Here is a 15,996-nt window from a genome sequence, read left to right on the forward strand (position 1 = left end):
TTGGGAGGTGTGTTTTTTGCAAAAATAAAAGGTTACCTTGGATCCATTCACTAGCCTTACAAGTTTCCTTTTCTGCTCTAATTTTTGAGGGCTAATTAATATTCTGTAAACAGAATTTACATTCTATGTGTAGGAGTGAATATATTCTTTGAGAACATAAGATTCTAAATTAATTATTTTACAAGTTTAGAAAACATTCTTTTTCACTCCTATGATCCATCTGGGCACAGCAGCATGGGTTCATGAACTGGGTCTGCAGGCCTGGAGGAATGAGGGCATGCAGGGGTCTCATCCAGGACTGAGGTCTGTAGCTTCCTCTGGGCAATGGAACCCCAGCACAGCACTGTGGGGCGGCCCTACTGGCTGGCTCACTGCTCATGGCTAGCGGAGTGCATACCTGGGGCTGGGGGGAGGAGGGGATAGAGACACAACCAGCAGAAGGCTTTCTGGGGAACCAGCGTCCCCCACGTTTCCGGTGTTAGTTCTCTGTTCCATGAGATGAAAGCACCACCAGAGGTTGTACAAAATAGATGAATGTTGTTTTTGCCTCTTAGTCACACTTCCATGAACAAAACTGCATTCCTCAGAGTCAGTACCCACATGATCAGATCCCATATTTGGCTGGACATGATTTGTAGAAGTTCCCTCAAATCAAGTCTGTCCTCGTACAACAATGATTAGCCACCATCAAAGCTACTCAAAAACATATCCTTCAAGGTAAAAAGCAATTCCAAAAAAATAAATTTAAAAATGTTCCAAGTCATTCCCAAAACTCGGAAGGAAGTTAGTGGGACAATGAACCGCTAAGTCCTCTTCTCTACTTACACAAGATGATGAATGCTGGCCTCACTGCAGCACAGCCATGATACCAACCAACAGTCCCGAACAGTCACAAAGTGCGGAACGTAAATAAAGGTAAAAGCAAAGGACAGAAAGCTTGGACTGTAAGAACAATTTTCAGGGGGTGGCTACCTCAGCCGGCCAGTTAACTGGTTTCTCTTGCATTTCAGAAGCATCTTCCGTGCTTTACACCGAAGGAAAGGTGCTCGCGAGGGCAGCAAGTCAGGGGAGGGGTGCTCCCGCTTTTGTCTGAGTGAGGCGGAGGCCTGGAGTTGTGCATCCTCTGCTTTGATGTCCGACCCCTTCTAGAAATTCTAATATTTGAACAACAGGGCAATTATCATATACGAAATATCACAAGAACATCTGTATTTTACAGCTACTGCACAAGTAATCATGGCAAACAACTACAAGCGACTGTGATAATTTGGCAAGATTTTGACTGAAGAGGTAACTCTACAATTATATAAGAATGGTGAACACCTTAGTTCACTGAAGATATCTGACCATTGTTTTTGCTTGCTTTTTGCTTGCTGTGGGATGGTATGGGGAGGAAGGACCTGGGGTTGGTGTGAATTCTCAGGGTCCCACTGAACCCTTTAAAACAGTCACCACACTATCAGGAAGTGACTGTTATGACTTCAGTGTTATCACAACAAAAATTCTAACCAGCAAATGGGAGATGAACAAGTAATAGGCACAATATGGTAAATATGTCAGATAATACTTTATATATATATTTAAAATTAATCCTTAAAGAAAGACTCTAAAGGTACAAAAATATAATTTTCAGAGGAGAATAATTTTTTTTCATTCTTAAACTCACATATGTAGCCATCAACCATAACAAATGCTCCACGCAATGCAGGATGTTGGTGGTTGGGAGGCTGTGCTGTGTCTCGGTGGGGGCAGGAATAGATGCGACTCTGTACATGTTCTGCTCATTTTGCTCTGAACCTAAAACTGCTCTAAAAATAAAGTCTATTTTAGAAAATAAGTATACAAAGAGCAGTGATGCCCAACCCTCAGGCGTGTCAGAATCACCTGGAGGCTCTTCAGAATGCAGTGCTGGGCCCACCCTGGACTGCCCCTTTGAGGCACGAATGAGGCACAGTGATGTGCATTTCTGAAGTCATGTGATGCCAGCGCTCTGGTCCTTGGACCACACTCTGAGAACCGGTGACACGGAGGAGCCCAGAGCCATGTTGTCTTACAGTTGACTACTCTTGGAAATGTTTCTTAATTAACACAGAAAAATAATGAGCTCAAAAGGCATTCCTGTGTTAGTAATTGGCTAACCATTCTTTTTTATTTTATGTTCTTTATTGATTTTAGAAAGAGAGAGATAAAGGAGGAGAGAGAAGCATCAATTGGTTGACTGTCTGTGTGCCCCCTACTGGTGATTGAGCCTGCAACCCCAGCATGTGCCCTGACCAGGAATGAAACTGGTGACCTCTTGGGAGGTTGCCCCACCAACTGAGCCACACTGGCCAGGGCTTAGAAGAGATTATGGAACATTAATGAGATAAGAATCTCCCCAGTTTTTCTATTTAAAGTTATTTTTCAAATGGTCATTGGCCTCTTTCTTTTCACTGGCTCTTTTCCAAGTTACATTTAAGAATAGTTCCAGAAACCTCATACAATTGTTTAGAAAAAATGTGAAGGTTGTTTTTGCATGAAATATGTAACAAGAAAAAAAATCAGTAAATAAATAATGTAATAAACAATTTAGTAGTTTTTCTCAATAACGATTTACTATCCTACTTAAATCCTATATAATAAAGAGCTAATATGCTAATTAGACCGGACAGTGGAAAGGCCTTCTGGAACAACCAGTGGCCGGGGTGCAGGGCCACGGGGTCGTGAGGCCTCGAGGCAGCCGGGGCTGCAAAGGCCTACTCCTGCACGAATTTTGTGCATTGGGCATCTAGTATCATAATAATCATAATCTGAGTAAAATGGTATAGAATTCACAGCTTTGATCTCTGATAAATTATCGTCAAGGAAATGTATGCTTCACATTGGAGGGTAATAGAATATGATTAATATTTCATCAACATCAACAAATTAAAAGGAAAAATAATTCCTATTACTGAGATTTGGAAAGGCTAAATGTGACAATTACACAGACATATTGTGTTACTGCAGCTACAGGGTTAGTAGACAATTTTATCATCTTAATGCTATTTAGACTTGTCTGGAAAGTCCAGAGAATATAATGAAAATTTAGCTGTACAGAATTATTCATTATTAGCAGTATTACTATTGTGAACTTCAATCTCCTGCGTGCATTAATCATTAGTTCTATATAAAGCTTGACCCCAAGGAGTTCTGTAACTCATTACAACTACCACTTCTCATTATTTTAGATTTTCCGTCTTACATGTTGGGTCAAACACATACAGTTATCTTCATACCCAATGTTTATGTGTGATTGCAATTTTGCAAGCACCAGATGACACTTCTCAGAGCAGCTATCATAAGTATTTCCTGCCTGGGTTTGCCCTGTGTTGAGCTCAGATATCTCCGACATGGGGAGCAGACACTGAAACCAGATCTGTCCTTCACTTTTTAAGGTTTTAATATACTTAAAACACAGAATCTTAGAGGGACTAGGGACCATCTAAGGGTTTTAGCTCCCAAATGAGCAGGGGCCTGTGGGGCTGCATCTTTTCCAGCATCCACGGTTGGTGGCAGGACCAGGGGGACTTGGATCTAAGAGCTCTGCCTGGGGTTCTAACCGCCGCAGTGTCTGCCTCTCTGCTCTGCAACCTGATGAAGCAAACGGGAAGAGCTGCTACCAGCTCTTTATTGCAAGGAGCAGAGCCACACATGCATCATCCCAGGCACTGGAAAGCAAGCTAATGAGGCTGTCTGCTGTGCACCTCTACCTGCAATGCCCCTCGGGCAGCTGAGGTTAACAGAGTCATTTGTGTTCAGAAACGGAGGGTGGGGAATTGCTCTCCAGGCCCGGGGCCAGGTGTTTCAGGGAAGGCCATCGATCTGGAATTTCCCTCTCATTTAAGAGCTGATGTACCATATTCCATCACTCTTCAGGAGGCCGGCAAAGAAAGACAGCTAATTTTTGTATACATTTAGACTTGCAGCCTACCACAGTATTTCAGAATCATATTGTCATTCTCCATCGTTGCATGCCTGCTATAGGTAATGATGTTTTGGATTTTAAAAGAAATGAAAATCCAAGTAGAAAAGGAAAATTTGAAAGCATACTTGGTAAGGGTTTAAAGTAGCATTAGAGATTTGGGACACTGCATTTTAAATGCTGGAATGGGTGTATTTTATGCCCATTTAGAATATGACTCTGTGGGTGGGTGAGCGACACTGTTAAGTCAGGAGTTTCATTTTCATCATCCAATGAATCATCTTCTCAGATCCCTGGTACCATGAAGAACCCAACACTGGGAAATAGAGTGGAATTTCCATTAGAAATCAGAACAAATATGGTGCAGATCCCAGACCTTCCATTAAAGAGACTGGGCAGCTGCATAGAGTGGGCTGGGAACCATGAGTCTCATTTTCCCAGCGTCTGTGAGGAGCAGCGATCTATCTCCATCCTAGTGAAAGCTTACATCTAATGAATCTGATGCACAACCACAAACTTTTTCAAAGCAAAGCTTTTTTCACACACACACTCACATAACTAAGGAAAGTCTAACACTCAAAATTTGGACAATTAATGAACCACTTGTTGAAATTTAGTGAAGTAAATATTTTATAATCATTTTCACTACACATATTCATATATATATATATTTACATATGTATATACATTCATTCATATATATGCATATACACACATATGCACATGCACATTTTGGTTTCATGTGTTTAAAATCTTTTAAAACCCATGTAAATCTAGAAAAACTAGGTTGTCTTTTAAAATATAATTGGGCTAAATTATATCTTATAATGATCTAATTCATTAAAATTACAACTCCTTGATTCCTGTAATAACCTTAACATTTATTTTACTTTGGAATCTTATTTTTACTCCAATACATACTGTATAACTAAAAACAAGGCTAATTTTCTAAGAATATGATTTGACAGTATTTCTATTTTCATTAAATATTGTGTTGGTACAAACAGTGAAATATATAATTAAGCTACTTTTCAGGATAACTCTATAAAACCTTGAAAAACAACTTTATAAATTTAAGTCCACATGCCTAAATTTAACATTACATAATGGGTTTTTGGTTTTTTTTTGGTTATGTGTAAAATAAAAATATTTTTACTGGTGAACTACTAAGACCTTTTATGTCTGTAATTCCTACTGTACAATTATAGGTTAATAAACACAGACATTTCTTTATATAGAAATGATAATTTTTATTGGAATCACAACAATTTTACACAGTCATGAACTGCTTAACACCTGGGATCCATGTGAGAAATGCACTGTTAAGTGATTTTGTGGTCACGTTGAACATCAGAGAGTGTACTTACATTCAAAACTAGATGGTACAGCCTACCTCGGCTGTGTCATACACCACTGTTGAATATGCAGTCCCTTGTTGACCAAAACATTGTTATACGGCAAGCCTGTAATAGTCAAAAATATTGCCTTCCTCTGTACAGTATGAATATAAGTAACATGCATAGTATAATGTAAAAATATTATATATGTAATTGAGCCTTAAAAAGAAAACATCACAAAGGCAGTGAGCATTTTGTTGGTTCATTTTCTTCATTTTTATTCTTACAGATCATTTTCTCATTCTGATGGTCTAAGAAAGAAATTCCAGAGAGAAAATTGACTGTAAATATTCTGTTTTGCATTTCATGGTTAGTGTTTCTCATTTGGTAATTTTCCTAATTTATAAGTATGTAAAAGAAGTATAACTTATGTTTTGTAATCCTTCTCTAAATACTGCTTTGCTTTGTTAAGTTTAGGTAAAGGGTGACAATTTTGAAATCTTTTTAAAAAGCATATTACACTATGTGAAAATATCATTAAAATATCAAATAAAATCTACACAGGTCATTACCTGAGTACAGGAAAGTCTAGATTTGTGAAGGATTTAAAAAAGTAATTGTACAACCGATGTATTCTAATTTTCTGCGGGAGCGAGCTCTGGAGCCTTGATCCCAAACAGACAGATCCTTAATGCTAAGGCAGCTCTCTCTGGAGAGGGTCACCTTGAAGCCCTGAGTCAGTGATCTCAGAAGATGAGAGAGAATGGCAAAACCAGGAAGTGAGATAGATAAGTGAGGCAAGACCAGAAGTCATGTAAAGGTCAAAAGAAGAAGATGAATTCAGTTACATTATCCTTTGAAAAGTCTCCTCTGCTCAGGCATAAATGCCAACATTTGCAAGTCATTATCAGGAACACTGGAGGGAAAAGGCTCTTCTCTCTGGCCCTTTCCAAGTACTGAACAAGAAGTTTCTGTGGTATAGAATGGATCGAAATGCAATCTGGGAAAGTGTTGCTTCAATGTTGTTCCTAAGCAACACTTGATAAATTATTGGATTTGTGACGTATGCATTACTGGTAGCTACAGGAACACTTGGATAGCAACTGCCATAAACAACTCTTTGCATCCAGACATGGCGAAACCAGTATCTATTATTAGGTGCTGCCTCCTGCCAGGAGGCGGCACCTAATAATAGATACTGGTTTAGACCAGAGGTAGGACCATGGTTGGAACAGGAGGTGAAAGAACCTTCTTTATGGACCTATTCAAGTGTCAATAGCTCAAGACGAGGCAACAGTAATCCAGAGTCCTTAACTCAGCCCGTGGTCAGCAGGAGTGAGAATCACCCAAAGTTAGGCAGGGTGTCAACACAATTCTGGTATCCTGATCTTGTGAGCTGGGTGAACTCATGAAGGGAATTGGCTTTGGCGATACTGTGTGTGTGTGTGTGTGTGTGTGTGTGTGTGTGTGTGTCTGGTGGGATAGTGGAGTAGTGGAGGGTTGGAGAACACATTGACGAGGAGAAATGGGGAGCAGCTCCATAAAGATTTGAGGTGCCCTGCTTAGATGTCACTGCTGGCCCTGGTTTTTGAAAAGTAACTAATAAAGATGGATTTCTCTGTGGTTAATTTAAATAGGATATTGCATTTTGCCTTAATATCAAATTTGGAAGGCTCTTAAATTAATATTTGCTTGATGGTCTAATTAGCAAAGTGTCTTGTTAATAACTCTTAGGTTAAAATTAAGGATGAAACATATTTATTGACTTTTCCTCTTTGCTATAGAAATAATACCTTGCTCAGATGACTGATTTTCTCTTCATTCTTAAAGAGCTTTTTACCTAACTTGTGTTAATTTTTTCAACGAGCTTTTTTAAATTTTTAAAAAAATATATTTTATTGATTTTTTACAGAGAGGAAGGGAGAGGGAGAGAGAGTTAGAAGCATCTATGAGAGAGAAACATCCATCAGCTGCCTCTTGCACACCCCCTACTGGGGATGTGCCCGCAACCAAGGTACATGCCCTTGACCTGAATCGAACCTGGGACCCTTCAGTCCGCAGGCCGACTCTCTATCCACTGAGCCAAACCAGTTGGAGCGAGTTTTTTTAAAATTTAATAATAATTTTAGACTTACAAAAATGTACCCACCCCCAAATTTTATCAAAATTAGAAGACTGATATTGGTTTAATACTATTAACTAAACTACGGACTTTCTCAAACTTTACCACTATTTCCATTGAAGCCCATTTTCTCTTCCAAGATCCCATCAATGAGCCCATTTTGCATTATTTCCCTCAGTCACTTTAGTCTCCTTGACCTGTACCTGTTGTTCAGTCTTTCCTTGTTTTTTACACCTTAGTTTTTCCCCTGCATTTCACACCCATTGAATAGTCTGATCAGATGGTTGACTGATTCAGAGCAGCCATCAGTAAGCATGTGAGATCCATCTGGCCTGGCCGTGGCCCAAAGGAAACTTTTCTAAGGTATGTTAAGTAGTCCTAAGCAAGATACCTGATTTTCAGAGCTGTTTGGGACAATCAGGAATATAATAACATGGTAAGCAATTACCCATTAATAATTGAATGAAGAAGCATCCGAGAACTGGCTGAACATTTTTTAAAAATATATTTTATTGGTTTCAGAGAGGAAGGGATAGGGCGAGAGAGATAGAAACATCAATGATGAGAAAAAAAAATCATTGATTGGCTGCCTCCTGCATGCACCCTACTGAGGATCGAGCCTGCAACCCAGGCATGTGCCCTGGACCGGAATCACACCCAGGACTCTTCAGTCCACAGGCTTGATGCTCTATCCACTGAGCCAAAATGGCTAGAGCTGGCTGAACATTTTTGCTTTGCTTATTTGTGTAGTGAGTAGTCACAGAATCTACCTTCTGACAGAGGCAGGTAGACTGGGCTCTAAGATCGGGTTACATTGCTTCTCCTCAGGGAGTATTCAGTACCCAAGCAGGTGTCCCCAGATGCTTCTCTTCTCCTCGGTGGTGTGAAGCCATGTTTCAGTGCCTCAGTGGGGGCTTTCCCTTTGCTCTAGGAACTTTGCCTGTATATGCTTCTTTCATGAACGTCCTCCCCGCAAAGGAGCCCTTGGATTTGTATTAATCGTTTCTATAAGGGTGATTTTCTCCAAAAAGTAGCATAGGATTGCATGTATGGGTATATTAAAATCCTGATAAATCCTTCTATCGATCTAAATTCTTCAACATTTACCCAATGGAATACTACCTGGCCATAACAAAGAAGGAAATCTTACCCTTTGTGATAGCATAGATGGAACTGGAGAGTATTATGCTAAGTGCAAATAAGCCAGTCAGCGAAAGACAAATACAATATGATTTCACTTCTATGTGGACTCTAATGAACAAACTGAACTAACAAACAGAACAGAAGCAGACTCATAGAGACAGAGAACAGACTGAATTCTAACTGAAAACAGATCCCAGCATTCCGAGCTCATCTCAGCTGTGCCCCTAAGTTATTAATTAGACACTTGAACCCTCGAGACTCTTCTGATACACAAATCTGAATTCCTCCCCACATCAGAAATAACACTTCTACCGAGAGGTTATTAATGTTTTCCATGGAGCCTTTATTCAGCATGTACACAGAATCACAAAAAGGAAAACCAAAGAAAGCTTACTATCTTAAGACAGAGTGCTTCTGTGAATAGATGTGAAAAATTGAAGCCACAGAATGTATTTGTCTTCTGTTTCACAATATAAATGGAAATATGTCTTGTATAGTCCAACAGAAGAAAATTTAAATATTAAGATAGTCATTTATATCACACAAGGGCACAACTAAATATGCCTTAAATTTTAAGCTTCCCACAGTGCCCTGATGGAAATCCACAGCTGCTGAGGCATAATCCACAACAGTGGCTGACCGACTGATCTTGTAATGGGAAGCTATCAGAGTTCAATTTGGCCTTGCAAAGCCCATAATTTAAACAGAACACTGCTGGGATTTTCATAAATTGAAGTTACCAAGTGTCAGAAGAATCTTACTTTTATCATTTACACATTCAATTTGGGATTATTCTAATTTTTAAAACACAGCCTTTTTTATTAGAATTTGTTTCTATCCCCCTACAGTGAGAAAACATTTTTAATGGAACTTTGTAAACATATCCCTTTGTTTAATAAAAAAAAAAAGTCACATATTGAGGTTTTCTAAGATCAGAATGGATCGCTAAAGGAATTTGTATGATTCCGTTGATGATGATATTTCAACATCTTGATTTCCATTACCTGGAGAGATTTATGTGTCAAATAGTTCCTAAAATCAAAGGTTTACTCTTACATGCATTCTTTTACATTTATACTTATTCTACCAATTAGAAGTACATTTTAAAAACCTAGAACTTTATAGAAAAATGGATAGAGTTTAAACATATAATAATTGGCAGAAGAAATACAAATGTTTAATAAAACATATGAAAAAAGTTTATAGCAACTAGTAACCATAAAATAAATGTGAATTATGTAGTATCATTACTATGTACCAGTTTATTAAATATTTAGTCATGTGTCACTCAGTACTGATACAGTTAGACAAGCATTCTCATTCTTACCTAGCAATCAGTCTTTTAGAAGGATCATGACTTCAAATTCATTATATTTACATTGGTTCTACCTAGTATTTCCATGTCTAACCCTAATGAAATAATCAGAAATGTACACACGAACTTTGTAAAAAATGTAATAATGATTTTAATAACAACAACGGTCATAGGTAACATTTAATGAACACTTGCCGGATATCAAGTCCTTTTCTTTATGCTTTCCATGTTGCAACTCATTAATTACTACCCCAATCCATTGAGATTCGTGCTGTTATTATATTTTATTTATGAGGAAGCTGAGGACCAGAGGCTTTGAGTGACTTGTCCAGAGTCATCCAGCTGTCAGTCATGTGTCCAGATTCCAGGGTGCCCGGCAATGCTTCTCCCAGAGCCTGTGTGGTGTTCCTGCATGCACTGCTGAGGACTAGTAATAATGGAAATAGCCAGAATGCTTTGTAACAGTGTGATTCTTCACATAAAGAAGGATATGGACATATGACAAAGTGATATGCAGCAATTCAAGCTTATTTTTAAAAATTTCCAATGATTTGGCAAAGAGCTAATATTTTATAGGAGACTATAAAACATTTAAATATGGTCCCAATTATTTATAAGTATATGCATATATAATACAGCAGGAAATTTAAATTACCTTTAGCAACTGTAATTTATCCTCAAGGTGGAGTACTCTTTATTCAAGAAAGTACCTTGATCATTTGTCTAAGTGTGGATTATGGGAAAGTGATGTCATTAGATAGTAGGAGACAGAGAGGAGACAGGTAGAACCCTGTGGCCCTGGCCTGTGTGGCTCACTCAGTTGGTTAGAACATTGTCCCATATGCCAAAAGGTGGCAGGTATGATTCCCAGTTAGGGCATATGTGCAGTTTGTGGGATTCAATCCCCAGTCAGGCCCCTGCAGGTGGTAGCCAATCAATGCATCTCTCTCTCTCTCTCTCTCTCTCTCTCTCTCTCTCTCTCTCTCTCTCTCTCTCTTCCCTCTGCCTAAAATACATAAAATAAATAAATAAATTGATAATTGATCTATCTGGATAGTCCCTCATTCATGGACAGAATTAGGGAGGGGGAAAAGTGATATCGGGGAAGGGAAAAGGCAAGAGAAGAGAAGGGGGAAAGAAGTGGGATGCTTGAAGAGGAGAAAGGGAAAGAGGAATGAAGGCACGTGGCTGGTAAACACCGCAGGAGGTTAAAGCCTTATGTTACTGAGATTTAAAAATTCTAATCTTCCATCTTAATTTGTGTGTGTGGTTGCTACAGTGAACCTCTTCTATTTCTCCTGAAACTCAAGTAAAAGTCTAAACACAGCTACCTCATAGAGTTTTTTTTTTTTTTTTTTTTTTTTTTTTTGTGTGTGTGTGTGTGTGTGTGTGTGTGTGTGTTTCCTTTTTGGTTGTGTAGGATGAGATAGCAATTATAAGTAGCTTTAGACCCAAGAGGCTGCATTCAGGTCTTTGATCAAGTACCACCTGCCCACTAAGATCTTCTCAGACCGCTACTTTTTACATATTGCAGCCTCCTCCCTGGCAATCCCGCCCCCCGCCCCCCCCCCCCCCCCCGCAACCTCCCATTCCTCTGCTTGCCTTTTCTCCACAGCAGGGACATCTGCAGTCTGTCTGTGTGTCTGCCCTGCGTCCTCTTCACCTCCCCTGGAATGTAACTTGGTGAGAATAGATTCCATCTGTCATTCTCACTGTTGCTCCCCAATGTCTTGAACAATGTCAGCATAGAGTTGGCACTCACTGAATATTTTTAATGTGTTTTTATTGATTTCAGAGAGGAAGGGAGAGGGAGAGAGAGATAGAAACATCAATGATGAGAGAGAATCATTGATTGGCTGCCTCTCGCACACCCCCCTACTGGGGATTGAGCCCCCAACCCAGGCATGTGCCCTTACCGGGAATCAAACTGTGACCTCCTGGTTCATAGGTTGACTCTCAACCACTGAGCCATGCCAGCCGAGAACACTGAATATTTTTAATGAATATAAGAATCTGTGTCAATGTTGGGGTGAGCATAGATAAAGTATGGATCACAAAGTACAGAGCCAGGGCAAGAATACAGCAGAGAGCAGAAACCAAAGCCAGAGGAAACTAGCCAATATATAAATATGTAAATATATAGGGTGCTCACTCTGAATTCATTAATATCTTGGAGAAAGTACTGTCTGTATCACAGTAGAAGGGAATGATACCTAATATAGTATTGCCAAAATCTTATGACATGTGGTTCACCCAGCTCACACAGGAAATGGAGATGTGGCTGAAGAATATATGTCAAAATGTGATGTTATGAGTCAACATCTCTCAGTTATGGGGCCATAGGCATCTTTATTTCATTCATTATCCTTTTATGTAGATTCCTCATTTTTTTAAAAGTGTGCCATTTTTAATTAGAAAGAAATTTAGAATGGAAGAGGAAATCTACACCATTCACAGAGATAGGATAAAGAATTACAACCTTTCCTCCACCTTCTTCATCTTCATCCATTAGAAAATTGAACTTGCTAAAGGAAGCACATGTTATCTTCAGTAGCAAAGAACATGGACACAGGGATTAAACAGCATACTCCCTTGTAGCTGGTGGGAGAGAACTCTTCAAAATCCATATAAACCCACACAGGGAAGGACTGTTCTGGTGAAGAATTCTGTGGGAACTGGGCAACTGGGCTGCCCATTCACAGAAAGTCTTTCCTTCATAAATAAGACTACTTTATCCTAAATTATTCCAGTTGTAAATCCATTTTTATTCCCCCCCCCTTTTTTTTTAACCTCAAACCTTTTATATTAATTACTAGAGGCCCAGTGCACAAAATTCATGCACGGGGGGGGGGGGGGTTGTCCCTCAGCCCAGCCTGCACCCTCTCCAATTTGGGACCCCTCGAGGGATGTCCGACTGTCCTACTGGAATCGGGCCTAAACGGACAGTCGGACATCCCTCTCACAATCCAGGAGTGCTGGCTCCCAAACGCTCCCCTGCCTGCCTTCCTGATTGCCCCTATCTGCTTCTGCCTGCCAGCCTGATCACCCCCTAACCACTCCCCTGCCAGCATGATTGGTGCCTATCTGCTCCCCTGCCAGCCTGTTTGCCCCTAACTGCCCTCCCCTGCAGGCCTGGTCACCCCTAACTGCCCTCCCCTGCAGGCCCGGTTGCCCCCAATTTCCCTCCTCTGCCAGCCTGGTCACCCCCAACTGCCCTCCCCTGCTGGCCATCTTGTGGTGGCCATCTTGTGTCCATATGGGGGCAGCCATCTTTGACCACATGGGGGGAGCATTCTTGTGTGTTGCAGTGATGGTCAATTTGCATATTACTCTTTTATTAGATATGACTAGTGGCCCGGCGCATGGAATTCATGCATGGGGTGGGTGTCTCTCAGCCCAGCCTGCATCCTCTCTAATCTGAGACCCCTGTGGGATCGGGCCTAAACTGGCAGTCAGACAACCCCCTCACAATCTGGGACTGCTGGCTCCTAACTGCTCACCTGCCTGCTGCTTAATCACCCCTAACCACTCTGCCTGCTGTCCTGATTGCCCCCAACTGTTCCCCTCTGCCGGCCTGCTTGCCCCCAACTGACCCCCCCCGCCAGCCTGATCACCCCCAACTGCCCTCCCCTCCTGGCCTGATCACCCCCAACTGCTTTCCCCTCCTGGCCTGATCACTCCTAACTGCCTCTGCCTAGGCCCTGCCACCATGGCTTTGTCTGGAAGGACTTCTGGAAGGTCTCATGGTCTAATTAGCATATTATCCTTTTGTTAATATAGATAGGATATGACATACTGCCATAACTAACATATGTACCAGTATTACTCTATGAGAATACATACTTCATGCAATAGGAAGGCATCTAATACATTACATTGTATATGTTGTAAGTAGTAGGAAATACTGTATTCATAGCAATAATATACACCTTGTGACTTCCCTTCCTGATTTGGGAATGGTTCCCCAGTTCTTTGAATGTTTCCTGGCCCCTAACGTATTTTATTTATTTTTTTTTTGGTCACTCAGTATGACTTTATTTACTGTTTATTGCACATGACTTAAGGTCTTTAATTTCTAACCACCGAAGTTTCAAAGGACTATTTTTTCCATGAAGTTTAACATTAACATCAGTGAATTCATGTATTCATGTGTTTTTATTGTAAACATCTGAATTATTCACATTGTCGTAGATCCTGAACTCATAAGCATGGACCATGCACAGGCTGGCAGCAAGCCAGGAAGCCACTCTGCAAGCAAACAGATACTCTGCATAAGGAGAAAAGTCATAGCACAACATTTAATGTCCAACCTGAGTCACCTCAGAATGTTATATATATTGACTTCTTAATTCATATAGTATCGGGAACTCAACTGCTTGGTTGGTGATGGGGTTGATCTGGTTTCGGGAGGATTATTCCTGAAATAATTAAGGAAAGTGGGGCTCAATCTTTTCTTGGTTGCTTGCTCCTCCCCAGCACCTTCATCTTTCTTCTCATCCTCAGCTTCTTGAGCATCTTCTCCTTCACCTTCACCTCCTTCTTCTTCCTCCTTTGCATCCTCAGATTCTTCCTTGGCACCTTCTTCCTCTTCCTCTCTTTCCTCTTTGTCAGCCATTTCCTTCTCCTTCTCCTCTTCTTCAGCTTCTCCTACAGAGGGGGGTTAATCCTTAGCTTCCTCGGCTTTTGCAGCCTCAATGGACTCCTCCACCTTGATCTGCTCCTTCTGGACGTGGCTGGTGTATTAAGAAGGGAAGGAGTGAGCGGACATCAAGTAGGAGCTGGTCTGTAAACCACCATAGGCAGATCGACCAAAGACCTGGGAACTCTGGGAATAGCCGCTGGCTATGCTTCCCATGCTGGTGAAACTGAGCTGGGTCTCCTCACCTTCCAAGAGTTTCCTGTAAGCTGCAATGTCAATGTCCAAAGCCACATTGAGGAGGTCCTGGTACTCTTTTAAATATGCCATTTCACTCTTTGTAGTTCTCAACTCATTTTCTAATTTTTTGATTGTGTCCTGCATAGCACTAACATCGGAGTTCTTCTTATCCTCCAGCTCTCCCAGCTGCTTTCCCAGAGCTTAGTTCATGCCCCGGCTTGCTTTGATCTCCAGGGTCTTGGCCTTGAGCAGGCGGCGGCTTTCAGACACCTCGTCCTTGGCGGCGTGCACCCCGTAGGTGTTCTTGGCAGTGCTCTCAGTCAGCATGGTGAAGCAGCTCTTGTACCATTCTTCTGCATTCTGCATGTTCTTGGCAACCAGCTTCTCGTACTGGGAGCGGATGTCCTTGAGCTCGGCAGAGAGGTTGGACTTGGAGAACATGTCCATCTCCATGGAGATCTGAGCGTACTGGATCTGCGCCTGCAGCTCGGTGATCTCCTTCCCATGCACCTTCTTCAGAAAGGCAATTTAGTCCATCAGGCTGTCGATGTCCTTTTCAAGCTCAGCGCCAGCGAGAGCCGACTCATCTGCACCTTTGTGCGCCTCCATCAGCCAGTCCTCTGCATCATCATGGTTCAGCACCTATTCCTGGTAGCATGCCTGCAGGTTGCTCCCAGTCCCTTCCAAGCCCTCGTGCCTGCTAACTGCCCACTGCCCTCTCCTCGCCAGGGCCGGGGCGCTGTGGGCCGGGGCCCAGGCATCCCATTTTCATTAAATGTTCAACCCCGGCCTGCTCCACCGGTGCCCACAGGTGGCCTGGGGCAGACAGTTATCCCAGAGACCCTGGCCACCCCCGCCTACCCAGGTCCCCGATGGCGGTGGGCGGCGTCAGGCACTGCCCGCCAGGCCTGCCTGACCCCGATGGCTGCCTGGACCCTGTGGGTGGCGTCAGGCACTGCCCGCCAGGCCTGCTCCTTTACCGATGGCTGCCTGGACCCTGCGGGTGGCATCAGGCACTGCCCACCAGTCCTGCCCGTTTACCACTGGTGGCCTGGACCCCGCGGGTGGCATCAGGTGCAGCCTGCCTGGCCTGCCCGACCCCTGATGGCTGCCTGGACACCGTGGGCAGCATCAGGTGCAGCCTGACAGGCCTGCCTGACCCTGATGGCTGCCTGGACCCCGCGGGCAGTGTCAGGAGCTGCTCCCCCTGATCCCGCCTGCCCGGTTACTGATCGCGGCCTCGACCCAGCAGACGGCATC

This window comes from Plecotus auritus, assembly GCF_963455305.1.
Source record: "Plecotus auritus genome assembly, chromosome: 11".
NCBI lineage: Eukaryota > Metazoa > Chordata > Mammalia > Chiroptera > Vespertilionidae > Plecotus > Plecotus auritus.